A 7724-nucleotide genomic window follows, 5' to 3' on the forward strand; every position below is an offset into this window, starting at 1 on the left:
GAAGATCTACTAGGTCCCTTCTGACCCTAAATCTATGAAATCTATGAATTTGAGAGTAACAGATTGACCTCAGAACTGCAACTGATCTTGATAGGAGTTTTGATACAGATGAACCCAGGATCCATCATTTTCAGATCACGTGGGATGGATTCTGGGTTATTTTTGTGGTCATTACTACATACCACTGAAGAATTAACAAAAAGTAACTTGATTAGGTAGCTAGTTGGATGACTAAAAAAAATTGCTGAAGCTGTCCCACAACAACCACCACCACCACCTCACCTCTCTTTACAGAAAGTATGAATTTCTCAGGTCTTTAAAGGTCCAAGTCTCTAAATCAGAGGACAAATTACAGTGACCTGTACAAGAACAGAACTATGTATCATAGCAGTGGAAATTACCTACTTAGTGAAAATTTCCTACTCGGTCATCTAGCCCATATAAGCTAAAAGCAGATATGAAAAGCCAATCAGGAGACTGATCCATAAGGCTATATCTACGATAAGGTTCACAGGGCAGAATAATGTGCACATTCTACCCTCCTCTCTATATGCACATATTCGCTAAAATTCTTGTTCCTTTAAAATAAAAAGAAGAAAAGACACAAAACAATAAACTTTTGGATTGTATCCTAAATCTGCCTGAATAAAAATGGTTATTACAAGTAAGGTTTCCAGGGAAATAGTGTTACAGCAAAATGTTTAGGTAGTCTTTTAAAGCAAAATCTACTCTTTTCAATGTTTCTATTTCAAGAAACAAAACAAAAAGGACTAATAATTATATAAATAGGGAATTTATGGAGAGAGACCTTCAAAAACATTAAGGGCTTTTGGAGCACAAATCCTACTGAAAATCAAGGTACCTTGAAAGCCCTAAGAAATATGGCACAAACCACAAATAATAATATATAAAAATATCCTGTGAGCATGTTGTAATTAGCCAACTAAGATATGAAACAAATTATAAGAAAAGCTACTGTGAAATGGACAGACTGATAAAAGCACAATCGTACATTTGATGCCACTAATAACATTCTATTGTTAAAGATACTTAAAGGAGTAAAGACATATTACAGAAACAAACTAGTAGAACTTCAGCCCCTTGTGTCATAGAGCAGACTAAGTTCAGGAACAGATTTCAAAAAGCTGAAAAATAAGGCTCTTGGGTAAAATATTGTTTTGTGGCATTCCACACAACCACAGTCATTAGCAGTAGAGCACAGAATTATGAAAGCTGTTATCATCTAAAGCTGTGACAAAACAAACATTTAAAAGTTTTGAGACTATGCGTGTTACAAAAAAGAAAAAGGCTAAATAAATACAGAGGAGTGTGCAAAATAAGAGACTAAAATAAAACTATTTCAAGGCCAGTTTTCTATGTTAAATTTAAGAGATGCTATGCCCGGCTATTTTTTCCCAAAGTCCTGAACTGTTATTGTCCTCCACTCACAATACACACATAAAATATCATCACGAATCTGTTTTTTGGAATTCCCTGTTACCATCATCATTCTTTTATCTGAGGAAACCTAGAAAAGACTCTTGGTCTCGCTATCACTCTTCAATTGGCAAAGGTTCACAGTAGGGTGAAATGAGACACTTCTCATCCCCTGCACATAACAGATAGTCTTCTTTGCTAAAAGCATAAAGAACACATTTGGTTTTCCACCAATATAAAAATAAATTATTTGGAGGGGGATAAGATGCATTCATTTTGTACATTTATGGATCACTGTCCAGGGATTTAGCCATGCAATTCCCAGCTAAAGGCAGTAATGTGGCTAATACTCCATATCAAAACTCAGTATTTACCCCACAGGCATTCCAAACTCAATACTGAATTCATATATCAACCTTTAAAAATAATAATTTCAAACAGGACATAAAGATGTCATATCTATTAAGAAATTCCATTTGCTTAGGACTTAACCTTTTTTAAAAAACTAATCGGGCTGTGCAAAAAGTATCCATAGATTATACTATTTCAGCAAATACTGTATGCAAACTGGCCTTGTCAACTACTACTATGTTCAAGTCACTAGCAAAATATTATTTGTTTTCTAATAACAAGCAATTCCTGTCATCATGCAGGCAAGATCATTCCCTATCCTCTGATTTCTGTGGAGGGAAATGTTGAAAACTGTTAAATACAATCCAAAAAAGCTGCCTTTCTTGCAGTTAATCTATGTAATTAACTACAATCAAATTTTTGCCAGGTCCAAATTCTGTATGGTTACAAAAACACACAGATTATTTTACACTTCAAGTATTATTTTACATTTTTAGTACATAATGTAAAACATACAGATTATTTTACACAACATATAGATTATTTTACACTTCCATATGTACCTAAATTGAGACAGCCCAGTTTATAACTCTTCATCTTTCCTTGCTTGGAAAAGTGGATTTAGAGATGCAGCTACACCTAGTGATCAGCTGTAGATCACAGCAGGCAAAACTGCAACCACAGACACCTGAAATTTTGCTTTTTGAAATTAGAAAAAAAATGCACCTGAAAATTAAGAGGTGGGAAAAGCAAAATGGGAATAGTATTATTAAATACAGATTATGTTATAAAGTAGTATCAGACCTGCCAAATGTTTTTTTGTTCATAATACATGTATTGATTTAGTTACACTATGAGAAGAAACATAACTACAAATGATAATTAACTGAAATGCAATAAGCCTGTGTATTCACATAAAAAAAAACCTCACACACTTAGTCTTGGAGATGTTAATGTTTATAGACATGTTATCATCAAAAGGCAACATGTTTAAAGTTTAGCAACATTGCTATACGCATTTTGACTATGGCAATAGTAAGACCTAAACAAAAGTCATTTCCTTCAAGTCATTTATTGAAATTACAAGGTTTAATTTAAGGTTCTGGTGGGTGGATTCCAATTCCATGGACTTCAACAGGTTTTTAACTGGACCCATAAATGGTGTTCCTTGACTTGTCGTATCAAACCCATGCCAGCTGATAAATGTCAATCCAATTTCTAGTGGGCACGATAGGGTTACACATCACAAGTGGTAACACATTTACTCTAATCTCAGCAGATGGTTTACTTTTCAAGTCCATTCATTCATCTTCAGATTTTTCCAAGTCAAGATCAAATAAAATTAGAGATGGAGTGCAGAAGCTTACTTAGTCCATCCTTACACATTCAATGACTAGACTGAGGATTTGGTTTCTGTAGCTGTCAATCTAGCCACTTCTATGAAAACTACATACACTAATTCAAAAATAAATAAATAAAATCACATCTTACTAGCTTGTCTCAAGGTACTGTAATTTTCTCTTTTCATTATGTATTCTGATGACTAAACTGTGAGACCAGAGACATTACAGGAATTTTTCAGTATCATTACATCCTTCTAATATCTGGTAGGGTATTCTTTTACCCTCTATATCATCATCATAACCAATACCATTTTATGCAATGACAAAATGGAAAAGCTTTAATTTCTGATCTGGTTTTACAACTAAACCACCATATATGAACAAGCACAGAACAGCAGTAACAATTCTGCAGAACATCTTCTTTTTGTGGATACACACTCCACTTACAAGTAAAACATTAGCATCTAAAATTTAAGTCATTATTTAGAATGAAACATTAAAAAATAGGCCTTCATTTTATAAGGAAACTAAATGTAAAAGTCACAAACAAATGAGTAAGTCTTTTTTAAAAGTATGTATATTTAGTGGCCGACCTTTCCAACACTTAGTTACAGTTGTAACTTCTATGCATGAAACTAGTTATTCACATGTGCAAATGAAAGCAGCTCAGCTATTGTCACCATACTTTGCAAGGGCTTTGTCTTGTTGAAAATAGTACATGGCAGCTCATTCAGTTTACTGAGACCAGGTCTCCACTAAAAATTATCCAGGGCCAGGGCAGCTTTATCAGCCAGGTGTGCAATCCCTGCCTACCAGATGTGCCTAAAAAGGCTCCTAGTGCAGATGCAGTTACACTATGGGCATTTTTACACATGCTCTTGGAAGTGGCGCCGGGCACATTACTTAGAGAGCTAAGCACCTGTATGTCACAGGTAATTAAAAGCACCCACGAATCATGTGCATCAGAATCCCCGCATGTCCCCGTGCTGAAAAATGGCAGTGGGACACTTTGAACTAAAGCTCATAGAATGTGTTTTACTTCAAAACACTCTGTCGCCACTTTTTCAGCGTGGAGGCGCACAAGGCTGCTGATATATGTGATGCAGAAGGCTGCCAGAATGCGTCCATTTCCATGCTCCAGCAGACTCAATTAATCGAGTCTAACCCTGCTACTCAATTAATCAAGTCTGCTCCTACACACTGGATTTCCAGTGTATTGAGAAAGGCTGCCCCGCACATGTATAGGAGCCCTATGCTTTCAGCAATGTAGCCAAATTTTCTTGGGTGGGGAAACTTAAATAAGCTATATTAACAAAAGGAGTTTTTCCAGTGTAAGCACTCTTTCAGCCAGGAGCATTTTGACAATGCAACATACTGGAATAGCTATTCCAGCACAGCTTTCCAAATGCAGACCTGGCCTAATTCAAAAAACTCCTTAAACTTCTAGAATTTTGGCATCTGTAAAGTTACTCTTTGCCAAAAAGTCTGTTGCAGCTAGGACAGGATCTATGGAATCTTAAGGTATCTCCTTTCTTTTCAGTGACCAAAGAAACATCAGCACCATGATAATAAAACCCAGCAAATTAACTTTTCCCAGTGAAACAACTGAGTGTTTTTCCAGATGGGGGGGGGAGGGATTTCTATTTACATAGTTCATGCCCAAGAGAAGCTAATGTATTAAATTTACTTTTTAATACAAGCTATGCTTTGCATATTTTACATTTTTCATCTCAGCTTAGTTTATGTAGTATAATTTTCAGTAGAAATACTTTATTAAACCAACGAAAAAGTAATTTCAGTTTTTGAAGGGTACTATATTTTAAGTTCATCTCCTCAGAACTGCCGTTAATATTGGCCTCACACCAGTTGCATCTGGCCTACTTACAAGCATTTCTGAGCCAACCTTCCTTTATTTTTTTTTCTTTTGTACTGCAGCTAGACTCAAATACATAGGATGAAAACAGGGATGGGGAGGTTAGGCAGGGTTGAAAAGTTAGCTGACATACAACTTTACAGCCACTTTCTACACTCTAATAATAGATCTCTCTAGACAAGCTTAATTTTAGAATGCATTTAAATTGTGTATGCATTTAAACTGATCAGAAACATGATGATTTTATTTAAAAAGTATGTTGGTTTTTGTTTTTAATTCTGTCTCACATTTCTCTCCCTTCTGTTTCAGTTATTGCTTTAGGTACTTGACAGAGCTTATTAGATTTTTATTTTTTTTAAAAATGCTTAACATTTCAGTTCATAATGTCCTTTGCAACTTCAGCTCGCAGCATCTCCCTGTTTGACCTCAACCATTGTCAGAAATAGTTTATTTTCTCTAGTCTGCATAATCTATCAGTGAGAGGAAGGGAAAAATACTGTGCATTCAAATAAGGAATTCATGTATCTTAACACGTCCACCTCTGTGTAAACATACGTGTAATTTTAGAAATCAGATTTTATACAGGGCTTTTAAGTACATAATTACAATACAATTACACAAAACATTTCAGTTAAATTAGCAATACCATTAATCATTGGAAAAGTTAAGAGTTTAGGAACACCACGGGCCCTGGGATTCTTATGCTAACCCAAGCAGGTTTTCTGTTAGTTTTTGTTTGGGGTTTTTTTGGGGGGGTGGGGTTTAACTTTTCTAAAATGTTTTGTTAAATACAACTTCATTATTGCTGGAGTTTGAAAGCACTTTCATCCTGATATGATAAATTCAGAAGTTCAGATTCATCCATTAAATATTTCATAATGACACTGACGCTGATTTCAAAAGGTTATTTGAAAGTTTCAAGACTTAACTACTTGTTTTTATTTAGTTAGTTATTAGATTTATAGAGTGCAGTTACCCAGAAGGTCCAGAGTGACTATTTTCCTAGGGTTTGCTTTCTTAAATGAACAGCTCTAAAAGAACTACACCTGGAAGTAACATCAAAACAAACAGGTAAAAAAAAATTGATCATCTCAGTGAACACTGTAAAAATAAAGTATAAACTGCAAAGATAACTTTTTTCCACTTCTGCTGTTCTTTACTCATGCTGTGTGGTGTGCTTGCATTTTAACAGTTTTAATTCACTTCTGTAACAGGCAACAGCCAACTACTCAAGTCATGGATAAACTTTACTATAATTTAATGCCAATGGCCTCAAGCTTTGAACAAAAACAACAGCAACAATTTTTCCCAGGGTGTAGGAGGAGTAAAAATTACCCCTCCAGATACTTGAAATGGTACAATATCACAATGAAAGATTCATCAAATGTTGTTTCTAAGTAGCATTAAGAATACAAAATAATTTCTGCACTACCTTTACAAAAACACCCACTCAAAATAGGTACAATTATAGGGTCAATAATATCCTTTACAAATTCATTTAAGACAGAGATATTGCCTATGTTATTCAGCACCAAATCTGGCACATCAAGCTTGAAGAGACACACTTTTCATCCTAATTTGCAGGCAGTTGCTACAGGCAAGCAGTTTAACTAACCTCACACACAGGACATTAAATCCCAGCAGGAACATTTCTGAATTGATTGAGTTCCACATCACAATTCCATTCCTCCCATGCAGCAATGTACACCAACATCTACCAAACTCGCAGGCAATCAGATTTGGCATTAGGTGAGATGAACAGCAGTTAAACACTGACCCTTGCTACAAGCAGGAACTCACCCTTCAGTTTTAAAAAAAGAAATCCAACAAAAATATTGCAGCCCTATCTTAACGGGCATGAAACTGTAACGCAGATGGCACAGGGAGGCAATGAGTTATGGATTTATAACCAAGCCAGGACTAACCAGTTACAGGAGTTAGAGAGTTACCAGTTACGGCATGTTATAGAGGTAGAGCATAACCATCAACTGTTACAGCTGATGTCAAGCTGTAGGACTAACCAGTGTATAGGACCAAGCAGTTCAGCTACGGGAGGCCGGGGAGGAGGGGATTTCATCCTTGTGATCCATCACTTCAGTGACAGCCACTGGAACTTTTCCTTTAAACTTATGAACCCTCCGGCTTCTCAGCAGGCAAATGTGAAAAGAAGTGAAAGCGAGCGCAGCGCCCGCACGCGCCCAGCCACCCCGCGCCGCGCCGGCACCACAACGCGAGTGAAGCCAGCTCCGCAGCTCCTTCCCGGCTGCGCGACAAGATCTAGAAACCACCTAGCAGCGAGGGAAGCCCGGGGAGCCCTTCTCCCCAGCCGAGGGCCGGCCAGATGTCTTCAATTCCTGCCCAACCCCAATGGAAATGGGAAAGTTACTCATTCCTTCCAGAGGCCCGCACCAGGCGGGGATTTCGCAAGCCCGGGGTCCGGGGTTTGGGCAACCGGGGTGGAGGGGGAGTTGCAACCACCTCCTGGCTGAGGGGGGAGCAAAGACACGCGTCGAAAGAGAAATGCAAGGAGGGGGCAGCTGGAGGCGCGGCCCCGCCGAGCCCAGGCAGCAGGCGCGGGAGACGGGAAGACTTTTCCCGGGGGGGCGAGAGGGCAGGGGCCCTCGGAGGAGAAGCAGGACTCGGCTCCCCGCGGCCGCGGGGGCAGGAGCCGGGCCAAGACCCCGGGCAGGGCGGCGCGGAGCAGGGAAGCGACCCCCCCC

At 38.2% G+C, this 7724-nt stretch overlaps 1 protein-coding gene across 6 annotated transcripts in view; it reads right to left on the reverse strand.

Annotated features, from left to right (window-relative positions):
• Positions 1-7157, reverse strand: part of PTPRM (protein tyrosine phosphatase, receptor type M) — a 939848-nt gene extending 932691 nt beyond the window's left edge. For 3 of the 6 annotated variants that reach the window (XM_019525591.1, XM_019525577.1, XM_019525560.1), the window contains exon 1: positions 7026-7156. The gene's annotated coding sequence lies outside the window, so the exon portion shown is untranslated. Of the gene's footprint in view, positions 1-7025 lie in introns of all 6 variants that reach the window. The other 3 variants (XM_019525569.1, XM_019525584.1, XM_019525599.1) reach the window with 3 other exon arrangements.
• Positions 7158-7724: the final 567 nt, after the last annotated feature.

The sequence above is a fragment of the Gavialis gangeticus genome, unplaced genomic scaffold (assembly GCF_001723915.1).
Source record: "Gavialis gangeticus isolate Ggan-Ray unplaced genomic scaffold, GavGan_comp1, whole genome shotgun sequence".
Taxonomy (NCBI): Eukaryota; Metazoa; Chordata; order Crocodylia; family Gavialidae; genus Gavialis; species Gavialis gangeticus.